The 21,106-nt window shown below is 42.2% G+C and overlaps 1 protein-coding gene and 1 non-coding gene across 3 annotated transcripts in view; both read right to left on the bottom strand.

Moving 5' to 3' along the window:
• CTNND2 (catenin delta 2) overlaps positions 1-21,106 on the bottom strand; it is a 935,828-nt gene that overhangs the window by 346,012 nt on the left and 568,710 nt on the right. The gene's annotated exons all lie outside the window — the stretch shown is intronic.
• Positions 17,805-17,908, bottom strand: LOC138094772 (U6 spliceosomal RNA). The gene has a single exon (XR_011146282.1). It is a non-coding gene; the product is annotated as a U6 spliceosomal RNA (small nuclear RNA).

Genomic DNA, 21,106 nt, shown 5'->3' with positions numbered 1-21,106 from the left:
CTCCTTTCGCAAGCACTGCAAATTGGTTCTAATAATAACCAAAGTCATCTGATTTAAAGGCAAGTCATCAGTTCTAGCAGCTCATTATATTTTGCATCGTATCAGACAACGGCTAAGAGGAAGAGTCTGGAGGGGAGAGAGAAATATTTGCTGTTGTGCCACTCAAAAGAGAAAACTCTAGAGGAAGAAGAGGAATCAAGCCCATGTTGCGGAAACCCAAGAAACTTTGTGTAAGTAAAAGTGCCCATGGCGGAAGGCAGGATTCAGAGATCCTGTATGAAGTGACAGTTTTCAATGCCATCCCTGATTATTCCATGAAACACACGACATGTGTCTCCTCTCCTTCAAGTATTTCCATATTGCCTTTTCCAGGTGTATATTAGAAAGTTAAAGAAAACTCTGAGTGAGCTTTAAGAGGCACTTCAGTAAGGTATCTATTTATTTTCTCAATCACCAAAGGAAGGAAAGAAGTGAAAGTCGTTCAGTCGTGTCCGACAGAATTCTCCAGGCCAGAATACTGAAGTTGAGTAGCCTTTCCCTTCTCCAGGGGATCTTCCCCACCCAGGGATTGAACCCAGGTCTCCTGGATTGCAGGCAGATTCTTTACCAGCTGAGCCACAGGGGAACCAAAGGTACAACTTAAAAATAACAAATGCCTCCTACTTGTGGATTGCCACAAAGGCACTGAGATGATCTGAAGCCTGCTTTCCATGAGAGACAAACACTGAGAAGGGCATGGAGGGGATCTGCTTCTCGTCCAAGCATCATCACACTATTTACACGAAACAAAATGATAATTATATAACGAAGGGTCAGTTATAACACCACAATTTGTATTTTTTCATAGTGTTACTTTTTCACCAGTTAGGGCTCATGTGTCCGGTGAATAGTTACTTAAATTTGTAACTTCCTTCCAAATTATGGGTAAGTTTGTTTTCTTCTGCAATAGGGTTTTCACAACAGTGAGCAATACACATATTGATCTTTTTCCAATAGCATTCTCATAAGAGTCTGAAGACATACCGGGAGTTCATGAACCAAGCCAAGCTGTGTTCATTCCAACCACCATATCAACACTACTCTGGTCCTTCTCTCTTTTTTATCAAAACGTTTCATTTAAAAATATATCATGGCTGAAAGCCTGGCCTCTGGAGGCAACCTGCCTTGGGTGCAACTGAGCTCTTACACTTATTGACTGTGAGACTGTGGGCCAGGTACATGGGCTCCATGGGACTCAGCTTGCACATCAGCAAAATGCGGAGATGCCAGCACGCAGCCTACAGATTTTCAGAGACGTGAAGGAAGTATCACAAGGAAAGACCTAAGAACAATGCCTAACCCAGCAAGTGACACTGAAATCACTCATCTTTCATCAATCCCTGGCCTTGAAAAATGTAAGAGGACAGCTTTGTAACACTTGGGGCCCTTAAATTTGAATAATCTGCAATCTATTCTGGGATATACTGGAGAAGCTAGAAAAATGTTTACTTTGGTTAACTGTTCTTGACTGAAATACAGTCTTTAATTTAAAAAGGTCAGATTGTTTCCTCACTTAAAAACTTCAACTTACATTAGTGTTGCGTCCATACCTCATGGACCACAGCACATGTTGAACCTGTATTATTGTCAGAGGGTGGGATGAACTGCCACAGATTTACATGTGTAATGAAAGAAACCGGTGTCCTGGTCTCAACAAAGAGTGCATGCGCATGAAGCTCACAGTACATGGATGGCAGAAATGTAAGTACTTACAAAAAGGGTGACTCTTTTTGAGATTGCTACCAGAGTTCCTCTCTAGACTTGCCCTTTGAAACTCTGCAGAATAATTTTTATAGGGGTAAGCCCTCCCTCTCAGAATATGTAGGACACCATCAGCATTTGCATTCACATAACGTAAACCAAAAGGCAGAAATGTTCAGAAAGTTAGATGTCTATCTATGAACTACAGGATAAAAACTATGGTAGCAATGGAAAAGTATCAAACATGGAGCCTGGAAATGCATGATTATGTTAACCCTGGCAGTATTAATCACATAATTATTTTCAAAAGCTTCCATGTTTGTAAAACACTAACATTCACACTGTACTTCACCACTTGTGAATTCCAGGTATCCAACAAAATTTTCATGATGACCTTGAGTGAAATTTGTATTTAAAGCCTCAATTTCAAGTTCACTTTCCACAACGTTGGAATCTACTAGAATTTGTTCCTTCTAGAAGAACTTCTCCAATGTGGAGCTGCTTTTATTTTGCTCATGAAGAAAAAAGTACATGTATGGTAGAATTTTTACCTCTACATTATTTCTCAAGTTCTAAAAAGCAGTGGCTAATTTCACATACCCAGAGGCCCACGCATTAAGTAATACATTCATATGTAGTAAATATGCTGTTGTTTAGTCACTAAGTCATGTCTGACTCTTTTGCAACTCTGTGGACTGTAGCCTGCCAGACTCCCTCCGTCCATGGGATGTCCCAGGCAAGAATCCTGAAGTGGGTTGTTATTTCCTTCTCCAAGGGATCTTTCCTACCCAGGGATTGAACTTACATCTCCTGTCTCCTGCATTGGCAGGCAGATTCTTTACCACTGAGTCACCAGAGGGGCCCACGTATTAATAGTTAGTATACACTGGCCAATATCAATTGGAGAATAACTATACAACTTCTCAGGCACATTACTGCATTTCTATAAGCTTACTCTTTATATTTATTCAAAGGAAAATAATAAGGTAGAAAACAAAAAAAATCCATTGTAGTATTTGGACTGTGAGAATTCTCATGCTTTTGCAGCGTCGGATTTCTGGCTGGATTGATTAGTATTTAATGGGAGACAATAGATTATGTAATGCTTATAAAAAATACATGATCCCTGCTTCAACACATGGCATCATTAGAAGCAGTATTACTGAGGATTAAACTCTTTTCTCCCTAAATCAGTGTTCAACATTATACTTCCAGGCTATGTCTCTTAATACCTTCTTTGACTGGTGTTACTGGATTATTGCAACCCAATCCTGAGCCTTATTATCACAAGAAAGCTTAAAATAGCAGATACGAAACCTATAATAAGCAGCAGATAGAAAAAAGCTAACTAAATAACAGTTCGTGTGAATGCCATGTGGAACCAAACATACGAGTATTTGCCTAAATTAAATTATCTGACGCATTTCCAGAAGGTAATGTACAGTGGAAGTGAGAAATAGATTTAAGGGCCGAGATCTGATGGATAGAGTGCCTGATGAACTATGGAATGAGGTTCGTGACACTGTACAGGAGACAGGGATCAAGACCATTCCCATGGAAAAGAAATGCAAAAAAGCAAAATGGCTGTCTGGGGAGGCCTTACAAATAGCTGTGAAAAGAAGAGAGGCGAAAAGCAAAGGAGAAAAGGAAAGATGTAAGCATGTGAATGCAGAGTTCCAAAGAATAGCAAGGAGAGATGAGAAAGCCTTCCTCAGCAATCAGTGCAAAGAAATAGAGGAAAACAACAGAATGGGAAAGACTAGAGATCTCTTCAAGAAAATTAGAGATACCAAGGGAACATTTCATGCAAAGATGGGCTCAGTAAAGGACAGAAATGGTATGGACCTAACAGAAGGAGAAGATATTAAGAAGAGGTGGCAAGAATACACAAAAGAACTGTACAATAAAGATCTTTATGGCCCAGATAATCAAGATGGTGTGATCACTCACCTAGAGCCAGACATCCTGGAGTCTGAAGTCAAGTGGGCCTTAGAAAGCATCATTACAAAGCTAGTGGAGGTGATGGAATTCCAGTGGAGCTATTTCAAATCCTGAAAGATGATGCTGTGAAAGTGCTGCACTCAATATGCCAGCAAGTTTGGAAAACTCAGCAGTGGCCACAGGCTGGAAGAGGTCAGTTTTCATTCCAATTCCAAAGAAAGGCAATGCCAAAGAATGCTCAAACTACCGCACAATTGTACTCCTCTCACACACTAATAAAGTAATGCTCAAAATTCTCCAAGCCAGGCTTCAGCAATACGTCAACCGTGAACTCCCTGATGTTCAAGCTGGTTTTAGAAAAGGCAGAGGAACCAGAGATCAAATTGCCAACGTCCGCTGGATCATGGAAAAAGCAAGAGAGTTCCCGAAAAACATCTATTTCTGTTTTATTGACTGTGCCAAAGCCTCTGACTGTGTGGATCACAATAAAAAAAACTGTGGAAAATTCTTCAAGAGATGGGAATACCAGACCACCTGACCTGCCTCTTGAGAAATCTGTATGCAAGTCATGAAGCAACAGTTAGAACTGGACATGGAACAACAGACTGGTTCCAAATAGGAAAAGGAGTACGTCAAGGCTGTATATTGTCACCCTGCTTATTTAACTTCTATGCAGAGTACATCATGAGAAATGCTGGACTGGAAGAAACACAAGCTGGAATCAAGATTGCTGGGAGAAATATCAATAACCTCAGATATGCAGATGACACCACCCTTATGGCAGAAAGTGAAGAGGAACTAAAGAGCCTCTTGATGAAAGTGAAAGAGGAGAGTGAAAAAGTTGGCTTAAAGCTCAACATTCAGAAAACGCAGATCATGGCATCTGGTCCCATCACTTCATGGGAAATAGATGGGGAAAAAGTGGAAATAGTGTCAGACTTTATTTTTTTGGGCTCCAAAATCACTGCAGATGGTGATTGCAGCCATGAAATTAAAAGACGCTTACTCCTTGGAAGAAAAGTTATGACCAACCTACATAGCATATTCAAAAGCAGAGACATTACTTTGCCGACTAAGGTCTGTCTAGTCAAGGCTATGGTTTTTCCAGTGGTCATGTATGGATGTGAGAGTTGGACTGTGAAGAAGGCTGAGCGCTGAAGAATTGATGCTTTTGAACTGTGGTGTTGGAGAAGACTCTTGAGAGTCCCTTGGACTGCAAGGAGATCCAAACAGTCCTTTCTGAAGGAGATCAGCCCTGGGATTTCTTTGGAAGGAATGATGCTAAAGCTGAAACTCCAGTACTTTGGCCACCTCATGCGAAGAGTTGACTCATTGGAAAAGACTGTGATGCTGGGAGGGATTGGGGGCAGGAGGAGAAGGGGGCGACAGAGGATGAGATGGCTGGATGATGTCACTGACTTGATGGACGTGAATCTGAGTGAACTCCGGGAGTTGGTGATGGACAGAGAGGCCTGGTGTGCTGCGATTCATGGGGTCGCAAAGAGTCGGACACAACTGAGCGACTGAACTGAACTGAATGTACTAATCATTATGCTTTGGTGTTTGGCAATAAAATACACCATATCTAGGATAATATAAGGCACACGTTAATCACTGCTGTCACCAAGACTTAGTGCTGTTTCTCAGGATTGTTTAGCAATGAGCCACAATGTGAAACATTTACACTACAGCTCTGCTCATACACACCCAGACACACAGTAATGTCTATGTAACTAAGTGGGGGAGAAGGTATTTGATGAAGGTCCAAGGATTTAGACATACTCTGTTCAGTTCTTTTCAATTATTTTTCAAACCACTGTTCACGACCAATGAAAGGCTTTTACTGCTCACTAAGAAGTCAGACTTTATTCTTTTGGACTCCAAAATCACTGCAGATGGTGATTGCAGCCATGAAATTAAAAGACGCTTACTCCTTGGAAGGAAAGTTATGACCAACCTAGACAGCATATTCAAAAGCAGAGACATTACTTTGCCAACAAAAGTCTATCTAGTCAAGACTATGGTTTTTCCAGTAGTCATGTATGGACATGAGAGTTGGACTGTGAAGAAAGATGAGCACTGAAGAACTGATGCTTTTGAACCGTGGTGTTGGAGAAGACTCTTGAGAATCACTTGGATGGCAAGGAGATCCAACCAGCCCATTCTAAAGGAAATTAGTCCTGAATATTCATTGGAAGGACTGATGTTGAAGCTGAAACTCCAATCCTCTGGCCACCTGATTGATGCAAAGAACTGGAAAAGACGGTGATGATGGGAAAGATTGAAGGCAGGAGGAGAAGGGGACGACAGAGGATGAGATGGTTGGATGGCATCACTAACTCAATGGACTTGAGTTTGAGTAACCTCCAGGAGTTGGTGATGAGAGGGAGGCCTGGTGTGCAACAGTCATGGGGTTGCAAAGAGTCGGACATGACTGAGAGACTGAACTGAACTGAACTGAAGGGGTCATAATGTGTACTTTAAAAAGTATGTATAAAAATGTTTCTGGTGTTAAAAAGTAAAAATTGAAATTAAAAAAAAGCATGTATATTTAAAAAGTGTGTGTACATACACACACATATATAGGTATATAGGCACACACATATATACAAACATCTAGGTACATGTGTATGTACACTATATGTATATGCATATATTTATATATGAGAGCTAGGTAATCATGCATACACTTATATCACACATAAGTATTGCATATAAAATCATAATTTAACAATTAGGGTGGTAATGAACTTTAAAGGCTAAAATTAGATGGTTTTAACTTTATTTAAATTTTGAGTTTTCTCAGCACTCCTCCCACACATGTGAAACAGTCTTCAGAAACGCATGAAGATGCTGATAAGGACAGTGACAGTGATGATACTGCCCACTTCCATGTGGACACTGGCCTCAGTTCTCAGGTGGGCCCTACCGTCCTTAGGAAATATCTCATATTCAAATGAAGAGCAAATACTAGGCTTCAGTGATCCACAGGGAAAGACCATGTTGTCCCGTTGAGTAGCTCGGATTATCTGCAATTTTAGCTCCACATACTGGAGAGTTCCTACCAAGGACTGGCTGAATGAGAAATGGATGGCACTGCCACATGGAGTGAAGTCAGTCAGAAGGCAAAAAACAAACGCGGTATATTGATGCGTACATGGAATTGAAAAGAAATGGCCTAGATGATCTCACTTACAAAGCAGAAATGAAAGACACAGAGAAAAAAGGTACGGATATCAAAGGGAAAAAGGGGGGATGAATGAGTTGAGAGATCAGGATTGGACATATATACACCGTTGCTACTATGGAAAAATAATGAGATAACTAAAATAGATGACTAATATAGATAACTAAAACAGATGGCCACTGTATAGCACAGGAAACCTTACTCAGTACTCTGTGGTGACTAAATGGGGGGGGAATCCAAAAAAGAGAAGATATATGCTGATGCACTCTGCTGTGCAGCAGAGACTAACAACACTGTTAAGCAGCCATACTCCAATAAACGTTCTTTAAAAAGAAGTGAATGGGGGGGTTGAAATTAAGAGACGGAAGAGACTGAGCTACAAGTCATCTCACTTAACAGAAGGAGAAAACAACTTTTATAGAGAAGGAGACAAATTGTGTAAATTACGATGCTGAAACTGTGTTCAGAATGTGAACTAACATATTTTAAAATACTTTTTTACAATTATGGTTTCTATTTTCTAATAAAGACATGTAGTTATAATTTTTTAAATATTGATTCCTGACAAATAAACAGAACCGGAGTTTAGATTATCTTTGCTCTCCAATTTGTGGGTTGATTCAAAAAACACTTACAGCACTGTGAGATTATTTTCCTGACAGAATTATGCCATTTCTTCCTCCGATCACTGATCATCTAAAGTGGAAAACATTACGCCATAGCCACTCAAATTAAAGATACTCATCAGTTATGACATAATTTATTAGCATTGGATAGTGGAGTTATTTGATAATGTTACTCTATCAGCATCTAGGAGATTTATTTTTAATGTATTATTTTGAGAAAGGAAGTACTTCTCAGCATTTTGTATACATTTTGCATTAGGATCCACAATAAAAATTTATCTTAGACTTAAAGAGACACAAACACACACATACACATACATACACTTCTATGTCTGACACCACTTTCCCAAGACACCAAACCAAACTTTGCTTACTATTGGCTGCGTAGTCACTTTAGTCTACCTTATTCAATCTTTGTAATGCTAGTCAACAATCTCTAAGCTGATTTGGCTGCTCACTCGTGGGTGGTCCCCACTTGGAAAACAAACTGTAGTAATCCAATCAGGCCATGGACTCCTGAATTCAACAGGAAATAAACACATAGAGGAGACTATAAATAGAATGCATCTATCTCATAAAAATATAGAAATTCATGCTAATCATTTAGACTCAAAGGGCTACAGTATTAAAACACATATGGGCAAAATATCTATTTTCTTATTTATGAGAAGAATACCAGAATTACAAGCATAAGCAGATAAAATCTAGGATGTGTTAGTACCTGGGCCAAATCCAGGCTACCTTCTCCATTTGTAAGGATGGCCAGATAGACATGGCTTTAAGAGATAAACATTTACAGTAAAATTGATGACAGGGAACATTAAAACCTTGAACCCTGGTTACAGAAATGTTATCTTTCCCAAACAACCCCATTCTTATTGACAGACATCCATTAAAAAATGTTATCACTGACATCATTATATTTCGGATTTCATTAATGATGATTTTGTAGAAGTCTGTTTCTGCTCTTCTTATGTAGGTATCTAAGTAACTTGTCCCTTGGCCTACAAAGACTAAAATATTAACTATCTGACCCATTTACAAAAGTTTGCCAATCCATGCATAAGAGTGTCATTTTTTTTAAAAGAAAATTTTACATGGAAATCTCTCAGTTGGTGCTTTTTCCCTCTGATTTTTCAAAAATTAATTTTTATTGAAGGGTGAGCTGCTATATAATATTCTGTTAGTTCCTACCACACAGCAAAGTGAATCAGCTATACACAGCACATGCTGCTGCTGCTGCTGCTGCTGCTAAGTCGCTCCAGTCATGTCCGACTCTGTGCGACCCCATGGGCGGCAGCCCACCAGGCTCCCCCATCCCTGGGATTCTCCAGGCAAGAACACTGGAGTGGGTTGCCATTTCCTTCTCCAATGCAGAAAAGTGAAAAGCGAAAGTCAAGTCGCTCAGTCGTATCCAACTCTTAGTTACTCCATGGACTGCAGCCCACCAGGCTCCTCTGTCCCTGGGATTCTCCAGGCAAGAATACTGGAGTGGGGTACCAATGCCTTCTCCAATACATAGTACATACACCCCTCTTTTTTGGACTTTCCATTCAGGTCACCACAGAGCACCAAGTAGGGTCCCCTGTGCTGTACAGTCGGTTCTCATTACATACACGTTTTATTTGTTGCTGTTGTTATTAGTTGCTAAGTCGTGTCCAACTCTTTGTGACCCCATGCACTGTAGCCCACCAAGCTCCTCTGTCCATGGAATTCTCCAGGCAAGAACACTGGAGTGGGTTGCCCTTTCTTTCTCCAGGGGATCTTCCTGACCCAGGGATCCAACCCACACCTCCTGCATTGCTAGGTGGACTCTTTACCACTGAACCACCGAGGAAGCTCTATCTGATTTACACATCATCAGTAGTGTTTGTATATCAACTCCAACATGAGAGTGTCATTTTAAAATTGTTATAACTATTAATATTAACACTAAGTAAAATTAAACAGTGATCTGGCTGCACCCTCTGGTGCCCAGGTAAGCACACAGGTGATGGATGCTCCAGGTTCATGATTAAGCTCAGGAATCCCCCCGTCCCAACTCTCCCCACCCTCCAGCTCCAGATGTGAAATAATCCCTTTGGTTCTATGGAAAACCATACATCTGAAGGGGAGAATCTGTCTGCAACCAAGGCAACTCAGATGTGAAAAACAACATTGCCTTTGTTTTATTAAGAGCCGTAAGCTCAGAGGGAAGTTGGGCTTTTCTCTCAATGAAATTACTTCTCACCTAACTCCCGTGATGTCACAGAAGGAGCTCGGAGCTGCAGCAGGAGAATGTGTACTTAATCAGCATCTCAGTAAAATGAATACTTCCTGTCTCCTCACCACGGCAGCTGCATCCTGAATAACTGCCGCTTATGGGTTCAGAAAAATGGGGTTATTGAACAACCTCATGTTTATTACATTTAAGAAATTCTCATTTGTTTTCAGGTTGACATGAAGCAGCAAGCTGGTTGGGCTCTCTCTGTGTGTATATTTTCCACTAGGGAAAAAAAAAAAAGCTTGACTCTCTCCTGATATACAGTAAATTTTCCTTAAAAGATGTGTTGCCCTTTTGGGTATTAAGATTTTAAAATTGAGCACTGGATACGCACGATTTGAATGAATACACAGATTTTCCAGGGAGTATTTACATTTTCTGCTTTTAATTTTTACCATGTTTTACTGCAACTGCTCCTGTTTCTTTTTCTCCTCATCTAATATTGTCTTAAATACTTCCCTTTAGGACATGCTTAATGGAAAACCTTGAAAATACACTGCCATCAAAATTCGTCTCTTGTTCTCCTATTAAGAGGGCCTCCCTGGTGGCTCAGTGGTAAAGAATCTGTCTGCGATGCAGGAGATAGGGTTCGATCTGTGGGTCAGGAAGATCCCCTGGAGGAAGAAATAGCAACTCACTTCAGTATTCTTGCCTGGGAAATCCCATGGATAGAGGAGCCTAGTGGGTACAGTCCATGGGGTCCCAAAAGAGTCGGACATGACTTAGCAATTAAACAACAACTCATATTAACCAGGGAGTGAGCCAAGGTGTTCCTTACTGGTATAATCAACAACCGTGTTACTTATCTTGTAGGCAATATTTTCCAACTTCATGAAAATCTTAATTTTCATATGACATATATTGATTAAAGCCTTGTTATGAAGGCCTTGGCTTTACATGAGTGTGGCAATTTGTACATCTGTTTATTAAATTTTTGTTGACTGTATGTCTGTTTTCACAACAAATAATAACTTTTTCCTGTAAAACCACTATGTTGTTAGATCTTCATTTCATGTGAACACAAGTGAGGCTCATAATAAAAATATTAGAGAAAACTATAATATTTACAAAAAAATAACTTCAGTTTTTTTTTTTTTTCAAACTAAAAATTGCAGTCAAATATATTTTGGAGAGCAATTAGAAAACAAACATGTAGAAACGAAACAATTTCCACAAAAAGCTGCTTGGTATAAAAAGACAGTAACAAACATTAAAAATTGCTCCAGAACAAGATTTGTTCAAGATTTATTTAACATGGTCTTGGCACATAGATTAAATTAAGTGTGATCTCTCTGGAAACAGATTTTAAACTCGACTAGTCAAACCTAATAATTAATGATTGTTTTCTCCCTGCATAAAATACAGCTTCCCTGAATAAATTATAGCTCCTGTTTGCTCTTTGGCCTTGTATAAAAATATGTTTGTTTGTTTTTTTCCAAACAAAGGTTTTTTTGTTGTTGTTGTTAAACAAAGCATTGGTTTTCTATGTCCGAGAATTAGGAAGATGTAATGCTACAGACATACAAGAAAGTTCTTGAAGTTTTTGTTGTTCATAGCTGAGGCACATCTCAAAACTCCCTGCACTGAAATGAAACAATACACGTTGGGCTGGACTGGCATTGGCGCTCTCAGGGTGTCTCACCAGTTTCAGCCACGTCATGATACAGGGTTTGAGGAAGAGGTCAGAGAGCCGGCTCTCACAGTCTCTGCCTGAGGAAACGCCGCCTTGTGAGAGGAGGGTGGCAGCAGGTGCCCTCAACAGCACTTCTCAGCCCAGTCACTGTTGCAAGTGCTTTCTGTGTAGGTCGATCCATTTAATCCTCACACAAGTCTGCAAGGGAGGCGCTAATGTCATCCCCACTTCACAGACAGGGAAACTGAGGCCCAGAGGACGTGACTCAAGGTCACGAAGAGAGCGAGCAGCAGAGGCGGGATTCAAGCCCCGGCATCTTGTGCCAGACCCAGGCCTCTCGACTACCTCACAGCTCCATCTCTCTCTCTTTTTTAAAATGAATTTTGACTGGACATGGTCGCTTTACAGTGTGGTGTTCGTTTCTACTGTGCCCCAAAGTGCATCAGCTGCCTGGACACACGCATCCCCTCTTGAAGATTCCATCTCGTTTAGGCCGCCAGAGAGTATTAAGGAGAGTTCCCTGTGCCATACAGGAGGTTCCTGTTAATTACCCATTTTCTATAAGGTAGTGTCATATCTGTCAATCCCAACCTCCCGATTCACCCTGCCTCTCTTTTCCCCCTTGGAAACCCTAAGTTTGTTCTCTACATCTGTGACCCTATTTCTGTTTTGCAAATAAGTTCACCTGTACCATTTTCCCAGGTTCCACACATAAGCACTATTAGGTGATACCAGCCCTGTCTCTTGATCAGCACTCAGGTTCAAGAGCGGGGCGTGGTGAAGTCAGAACAGGAACCCAGCTTCTGACTTCTGCTCTGTCTTCACCCTCAAGCCAGTGAAAGAAGCACAGATAGACAGTCATGGGACAGAGGCACCAGGGCCACATCCTGCCCCTGTGGGTTCCCAGCTGAGTGCTGGGCCAGGTCAGGGACTCACCCCGGTTCTCAGTCACTTCAACGATGAGGCAGGAGAGACCCAATCTACCTTCCTGAGCTGCTCAGATAATGAATGAAACTCCATGGTGAGAGCACTTTTCATCAAGTCAGTGCTGAATACACATCATTCTCTCCACCTGACACCACACATCGCAAACCATCTCTCTGTTTCCAGCTCATTCACAAACCCCTACACTCTACGTTCAAGGGAAACAGTCATTTGAAACACATGGAATTGAAGTTTGCCACAACTCCAAATTAATCAGGAGTCTAATCTGCGCCAGCCCGTGGAGAATGCACTGAACGAAATGCATTTCTTCAAAAGACATTTTCCTAATTGTGTTTTCTAGTCGATTTACTGTCAGCAAGAGAAACATACGACTTGCAGAGTGCTGAACGTCTGATTTTAATGCCCAAGTCGTCCATTAGTTATATATGATCTAGAAAATGCAATTAAAGAATGGACTTAGTTGTTTTTCTGAAATTCAAAACTACCTTATTTACTTATATAATTATTTTAAGTGGCGCAGTTCTCCAGAACACAAAATAACTGCCCACAAGAAGTAAATCACATGTCAAATTACAAAATGACATGCAGTGGGTTGCAGAGTGATCCCTGAACACATATATCCACGTCCTAATCTTCAGTACCCATGATGTGACTGTATTTGAAACAGGGTCATTGAGATGTGGTTAAAGGTTCCAACACAAAACCATCCTGGATTTAAGGTAGGCCCTCAGTCCAATGGCTTGTGCTCCCATAAGGGAAAGGAGAGGGGAATCTGAGACATAGACAGATACACATGAGAGAAGGTGATGTGACGTTGTAGGCAGAGACTGGAGTGATGTAGCCACAAACCAAGAACACTTGGAGCCACCTGGAGCTGGGAGAGGAGAGAAGGGATCCTGCCTTAGCGCCTTCGGGAGGAGCATGGCCTACGACACCTCGAGTCCGACTTTGGGGTTCCAGAACAGGGAGGGCCCAAAGTTCTCTCAGTTCCATGGTAATCTGTTGTGGCAGCCCTACAAAATGAATGCAGTACATTTCTGAAGAGAAAAAGAAAAAAAAACATGGAATGAAAATATTCTTTAATGTACAGAATCACCTGAACAGGCCTCCTTGCCTATTTTCTCTCTCTCTGGAGCGCTGGGAGAAAATATTTTTAAAAATAACCCTAAGAGCATGCTCTAAGTATACAACCAACAGACAAGCAGGCTCTGTAACATTCTTTAAGAAAATGTAAGCATTTAAACTAATTTGAAAAGACCCTGATGTTGGGAAAGATTGAAGGTGGGAGGAGAAGGGGACGACAGAGGATGAGATGGCTGGATGGCATCACTGACTCGATGGACATGAGTTTGAGTAAACTCCGGGAGTTGGTGATGGACAGGGAGGTCTGGCGTGCTGCAGTCCATGGGGTCACAAAGAGTTGGACGCGACTGAACAACTGAACTGAACTGAAGCGTTTAAAACTACCATTTTAATGAAAAACAACAGAAATGACTGTGTGGGTTTTTCTGCTTTTATAGTTTCCCTCTTTAAGGAAGAATAAATGATTGACTTAAAAAAATAAAGCATGTTGAGCTCATTCATGAATTAAAAAAAGAAAACCATAGAATAGCTTTTGTCCCAGAAACCACAAAGGGCTGCCTTCCAAGTGCTGCCGGGGATGGATGTGGTGTGGGTGCTCTGGGCCTTTCTGCGTCAACGCTGCTGCACTGAGTGGCGGCAGCTCTCCTCTGCTCCATCCTCCCCAGACACCCAACCTCCCCCAAGATCCCTCCCTGACCTGTGCCAAAAGCCTGTCTCCACTTCCCTGCGTCTCACCCTGCTCACCTCTTCTCTTGCCAACCTCCCCTCTACACCTACACTTTCTGTTCTGTTCCAGCATCTTCTCAAAAAGCCCCTGCGTCCTCTCCCCGGTCCTGTGAACCACGATAGACTTAATTTCTCACCAGCTCAGTCTTCCTGGTGCCATGATACCTGGACATCGCTATCAGTGGTAGTCTTCAGGGATGTGCAAACCCAGCTCTACTGTGGCCTGCCCATTCGATTCAACCTTTCCACAACACGGATGAGCTTTTCTTCGACCAATGTGAGCCCATGAACTACCCTCGTCTCTCTCCTGACTCTGACTCCCCTCTGGCCTTCCTTCACAGGTCCTGTTTCTTTTTTTGTCGTTGACTTGTTCCACATATATTCACAGGGCACCTGTTATGCGTGCCAGGCATGGCAACAAATGGAGGAAGAGTCCTTCCCTGATGGAGCTCACATCCTTTGGGGTGGGCAAGAGGTAGGGGAGACAAAAAAGCCTGTCTGGAGTCCTAAGCGCTAAAGAGCATGAGTGGGGAATGAAATGGGAAAGGGCTGCTGTAAAAGCCAGTGTCCAGGGGGAGCCTCTGATGAGGAGGCAATGTCTGGGAGGTGTTACCCTGGCTGCTGTCAGGAGAGGAGATGGGGCAGCGGCACAGATGGAAGCAGGGAGGTCAGTTTAGAAGATCGAGGTGTCTACAGGTGAGTCACTGTAACACACATGGGGACGTAAGCCTTGGGCCTGGATGAGCTTGGGGGAAATGAATGAAGATGGACGGAGAAGATGCCTGAAGTTTGTGCCTTAGGGGCCCCATTAGTCACCCCACCTTCTCAGTACTCTCTTCTGGGACCTGAGCCCCTCGTGGTCACCTTCTTTCACAGCCCCTTTCTCTGCCTCCTTTGCTGGCCTCCCTCACTGCCTGACCTCTAAGTGATGGTGTTCCCAAGGCTCATCCTGCGTCTCTTCTCTTCCTCACCTTCACCCCCTCCCCTGGGGCTCCCATCACATGCCACGACTTTCATCAGACTAGGGGCAGACAATGGTTGACAGTGTAACTTGTTGTCAAAACTGGTTCACTTCTGAGACTGATAATAACACTGGGGAATGGAGACATTGGATTGTCTTGGGCACTTGAGAAAGCACAGCTGCTTGGTTCTCTACACTAATGCCTCTTGGTTTTACACTGCTGATCCAGAGCTCCCTGTCTTCAAAAACTGGCTACCTGAGCCTCTGAGATCCTCCCCTCAGACATGTATGTGACATTTTACATGTAACGTGACCAAACACTGCCTGTGAAATTGCTTCTGGAACCATTCCCTGCACTCTCTCCAGCATCTCAGTGAATGACAGCCCCAGTCTCGTAGAGGCCTGGACCTAAAGCCTGCCTTGAGATGCCAGAAAAGTCTGTCTCCTCGACCCTCAAAATATATGTGTAACCTAACCACTGCTGCCCCTCAGTCCTGTACCAGAAAGACCCAAGCTCTACCTGAGATTTCTGAAACAGCCTCCTCAGCTGCAGGCCTGCCTTCTTCGAATCTTCCCCTTTAAATCTACTTTCAAGTAAGGCAGCTGGAGCAATCCACCCCCTGAAAGCTAAGTAAGGTCTAAAAGTCTGGTGGACTTCTATTATGGAACTTAAGCTTGCTTTCCCCTCTGTATCACCTTGATAAGCAACATTTATTATAAATTTCAGACACTTACAATCCAGAAATACTTTACTGTACATGGCAAGGGGCACACAGAGGCCAGCAAGTGTGCACATCAATCTACTAAAAGCAGGCCAATATCCTAGGTGGATGAACAGATGTCCTAGTCTCCTGGGGCTGCCATAACAAAGGACCACAGGCCCAGTGACTTAAACAGTACACATGTCACAGTTCCGCAGGCTGGGAGGTCGAAGATGAGGGTGCCAGACTGATGGAGTTCTGGTGAGGGCTCTCTTCCTGGTTTGCAGACAGCCAGGGTGCTGGAGGGAGACAGCTTTGGCATATTTCCTCGTTCACAGAGACACCTGTTCCATCAGACCAGGACTTCAACTTATGACCTCATCTAACCTAATCACTTCTTCAAAGACTCTGTCTCCAAATACAGTCACATGTTGTGGAGGTGTGGTTAAAGCTTCAGCATATATGTTTCTCAAAGAGATGATTCACTCCGTTGCAACAGGTGAAAATGTCCACTTCCATGTGTCTCTCTTACTCTGTTACAATCACCAAATGTGTTCAGTTGTGCCCCTGGGGCCTCATGTTGTTTAGCTGCTCAGTCATGTCCAGCTCTTTGCAACCCCATGGGCTGCAGTACCCCAGGGTACCCTGTCCTTCACTACCTCCCAGAGCTGAGTCGGTGATGCCATCCAACCATTTCATCCTCTGTCATCCCCTTCTCCTCCTGCCCTCAACCTTTCCCAGCATCTGGGCCTTTTTCAATGAGTCGGGCCTCTTTCTCCCTCCAGCTTTTCTGTCAAGGTTTCACTGGGCCCCAGCCCTGAAGATTCTATTAACTAGCCCAGTCTCCTCCTGTTGCACAACCCCAACCCCCTCCAACTGTGTGTCTCCAACTCCCAAGACACAACAATGAGCCAACAGGGGAGGGATGTGGATGGCAGTTGCTGGAGAAAGGCTTACTCCTGACCCAGGTGGGAGCAGGTACAGCAGCTTGGTATTGCCCCAAAAGTAGTGGCTAAGAAGTTAGGAGAATATCAAGATTTATCCTCCTCGAAATAATACATGGTTCCCTCATGTGAAATCCTCAAGATAAATTAGATTGAACATGTAGATTGTTGGCTACAAAAAAAAAAAACACTACAAACATTTTATCTTTTGAGTCTTTTGGTAGTAACTCTTTGTTCCTTGGGACAAATGTTTTCTTTACCTTTCAGAAATAATTACACAAGCCCAGTGAATTTCCCAGGAGATAAGTTCAGTGAGGGAAGGAAAGGTCATGTGTGTTTATACTGCTGACTAAAAGAGATTCAGGGAAGTCGTGTTTTAGGAGAAGTTCATGAACTCCACCAGCTTTTGTAAACTGTTCCTTTGACTAACATTATTACCCTACAAAAGGTGTTTTGTGTGTGTGTTTGTTAGTATCTCAGTGGTGTTCTGCTCTTGGTGACCCTATGGACCGTAGCTGCCAGGCTCCTCTGCCCATGGAGTTCTCCCAGCAAGAACACCGAAGTGGGTTGCCATGCCCTCCCTCCAGGGGATCTTCTCGACTCAAGGTTCGAACTCAGATTTCCTGCATTTCATGCAGATTCTTTACCATCTTAGTCACCAGGGAAGCCCCACACAACGTGTTAGTGCTATTGAAGTCAGACAATCATAGGAAACACCATTCCATGAAGCAACAGAAAACGAACAGCCAACAGCAAAAACTTGAAGGATTGTACAAATAAAGTCAACCTCTGGAGACTGAATCTGTTTTCCCGTTATGTGTATTGGTTTGCAAGGGCTGCTGTAACAAAATAAGACAGACTGGCTGGCTTAAACAATATGCATTTGTTTTCCCACAGTTCTAAAGGCTGGAAGTCCAGCCAAGACCAAGATGTCAGCAGATGTCGTTTCTTCTTCTTTTTTTTTTAACGAAGTAACATTGCTTTATAACATTATATAAATTTACATTTACACTACAATTTGACTTCTTGATATACTGTAGCATGCTTGTCACCAAAAAATATGGGATGCCTCATGAATTTGCATGGGGCCTTTGCCCAAGGACCATGCTCATCTCTGTAGCCTTCCAATTTGATTACATAAGTTGCTAAAGTGAGCACAAGGTTGGTTTCTCCTGACGCCCTCTCCTTGGCTTGCAGATGGATGTCCTTACAGTCTCTTTTCTGTGCCTGCTCGCCCCTGGATTCTCAGATTCAAAATCTCAAGGACCTACCAGATTAGAGCCCACCTTAATGACCTCATTTAAACAGAATCATTTTTCAAAAAAACCTTATGTCCAAATACAGTCCCATTCCAAGGTGTCAGGGGTAAGTCTTCAAAACATGAATTTGGTAGGACCCAATTCAGCCCATAACGTAGTACCTAATAAACACTCCAAAACTCAGTAGCTTGAAACAACAGTCATTTATTCTGTGCACAAATCTAATCTGGGCAGGGCTCAGGAGGGATGGCTCATCTCTGCTCTAGGCTGGGTCATGTGTGGAGACTCGGGTGGGATTAGAGAATCCTCTCTCCAGATGATTCAATACCACGGCTGGCAGGCTGAAGGATGTGGATGTTACCTGGGCACTCAGTGTGGGGCAGGGGTGATAGGTTATGATCTCTGTCCCATTAGCATCAACAGAAAACATTCTTGGACCCCAAGAGGTGGCAGCTCAAACTTCCTGCCTGACATTCCTGACCTGCCAGCAGGGTGACTGGTACGAAGCAGATGTTAAATAAACACTGGATTTTTGTTTTGAATAGATTTTATTATTTAGAGTAGTTTTATAAAATAACTCATTAGTAAAACTGAGTAGAAGATACAGAAATTTCTTCCATGTACTCTGCCCCCATACCTGCACAGCATCCCTGGTTATCAACACCCCCACCAGGGTGGTACCTTTGCTACAAATGTTGAGCCAACGCGGACACACATCATAATCACCCAAAGTCCATAGTTTGCCCGGGTTCACTCTTGATGATGTAGAAGCTATGGGTTTGGACAAACGTATAGGGAGTGATACACACCTACCATTACAGTATCATACCATGTAGTTTCACATGCCTAAAAATACTTGTTTTGAAATAACCAAAGAAGGTATACTTAATAGGGAGACTCAAGAGGGTTGGTCATTAATGTACTACTCACCCTTCTAGAAAGAAATGTCTAATTTGGGGGATGTTATGGGTCAGAGAATCACGTGCCCTTTCAAAGAGCATTCTTTTAAAAGCATCTTTTAAAAAGTGGGTTCTAAGAAGCTCCAAGCCCTCACTGAGATGAACACTGTGGTCTTGGTTTACAGAGGATGATGAGTGACCATCTGAAACCAGCACACCAAGCCCACTTTCACGGTATGACTGCTGTGCTTCCAAGGTGCTAGGAGTGAACACTGATTTAGGTCACCCAGATGGGTGTGGCTTAATCTTTTTCTTTGAATCAGCTAACTGTGATTAAAAAAAAATAGACTTTCATGATTTAAATTTTTTTTCATAATTTAAATTTAAGCCTTGCATTTAATACTTATGGAACAATGAACCATAAGTAAATATTATATTGGTTAATTATTACTTTTTATTTTTATTTGTTGCTATATAAATTTAACTACAACCTTAACTAACCACTGTGACTATGCCCACTACTGTACCATCCACATGATAATATACTTTTGCCAGAGAATGCTCATGTTCAAACCTGTTGCAATCTAGCATTTCATTCTCCTTAAATCTTTTGAAGATGAAAGAGAGATAAATGAAGGCTCTAGAGCCAAGGTAACATGCTCCCCTGATCTAATCTTCAATTGCTAGTCTTCAAATCCTCAAAAAATGCCATTACCTTTACAATTGCTCTTCTTTTACCCCAGCCTCTTAGTAATTTCCCACCTGTTGACCTCCTTGCTCCACTCCTCGGCTATAAATACCTCCTATTTCTTGGATTTAGAATTGAACTCAAGTCTAGACTTGGGTCTCCTTTCTACCATTGCAAAAACTCCTGCATAAAATCTGCTTCTGCTACTTTAACTGCTGTCAGCTCTGGTTCTGTTTGGCAAGCCTCAGTCTAAAAGTTTTCCTTAACAAGGACAAAGGGAGATCAAAGCTCACAGGTATATCTGATGTCTGACTCTTAGTGCAATCTCGCCTATGCTTATGAACCCGCCCTCCTCCCTGTGTACATTCTCCTTACGCCCACCCACTGAATCAGGAGGACTACCTCTCATCTGGTGAGCAGCTGTGCAGTTACAGACTTCACGTATCTCTATGCTCTGAACTTCACAACATGCCTTTCAAAAAGGAATTACCTTCCTTCTGTATTTAATGCGTATGGCAGAAGGGGGAAAAAAAAAAAAAAAAAACTAAGGTGGGACTAAGAACAAAGACTGAGGTATAAAGTGGCCATTGGTATGGATGGATTAAACCAGAAGACACTATTTTTAGAATTAACTTGTAATGATTAGAATTGGAAAGTCCCATAATATGTACTAGGTTTTATAGCCCCTGATTCTGTTACCAAATAAAAACTATACTTTAGGATCTAATCCTCCTCCAGTATGTTTTTTCTCCTCTGCAATGTTTTTTTATATGTATCATTATTACTTAATTTTTGGATGACTTTCACAGTCCATCCCTGAGTTTTAGGAAATATTAGACATTTGAGAACTTTAAGAAATATTGAAAGGTGGGTGCATCAGAGCCTTAGCGAAGAATACAGCTTACATCCTTTGTGCAATATAAGCTCACAACCACTTTGGGTTTCAAAAGACAGGTTTCAAAGTAGATATACTAGTCTGACAGCTAGGGTACATGCAATGGAAGAAGAGCCTCTGACAGAAAAAACAGGTTTTTGTAAGTCTAAACAAAAACTTAGCCTCGACAATCAAACACAAGTCTGTTTTAGAGAAGTTTCCAAGAGCCACAGGACTGGGAGGAGTTCAAGCTGACATCATGCCAGGAAGAGATCTGAACTCTCTCTGGACTGAGAGAAGGGTTTTGGAAAAGACTGGAGAAGAAAACCAAGAGGACGTGGATGCTCCTGTGAGGTGCTAGACAATATTTTTTGCCCTTTAAGTTTAGGTACCCAAAGAGAGAAGGATTCTCCCCTCTTCAATCCAGAGGCCCAAGGGGAAAAAGTGGAAGCAGTGACAGTCTTTATTTTCTTGATTTTTCCAAAACCACTGCAAATGGTGACTGTAGTCATGTAACTAAAAAATGCTTGCTCCTTAGAAGGAAAGCCATGACAAACCTAGACAGCGTATTAAAAGCAGAGACATCACTTTGCTGACAAAGGTGCGTATAGTCAAAGCTATGGTTTTGCCAGCAGT

This window comes from Capricornis sumatraensis, chromosome 18, assembly GCF_032405125.1.
Source record: "Capricornis sumatraensis isolate serow.1 chromosome 18, serow.2, whole genome shotgun sequence".
NCBI classification, from domain to species: domain Eukaryota; kingdom Metazoa; phylum Chordata; class Mammalia; order Artiodactyla; family Bovidae; genus Capricornis; species Capricornis sumatraensis.
Note: the sequence above shows the minus strand (reverse complement) of the source record. Positions and strands in the feature narration are given on the sequence as shown.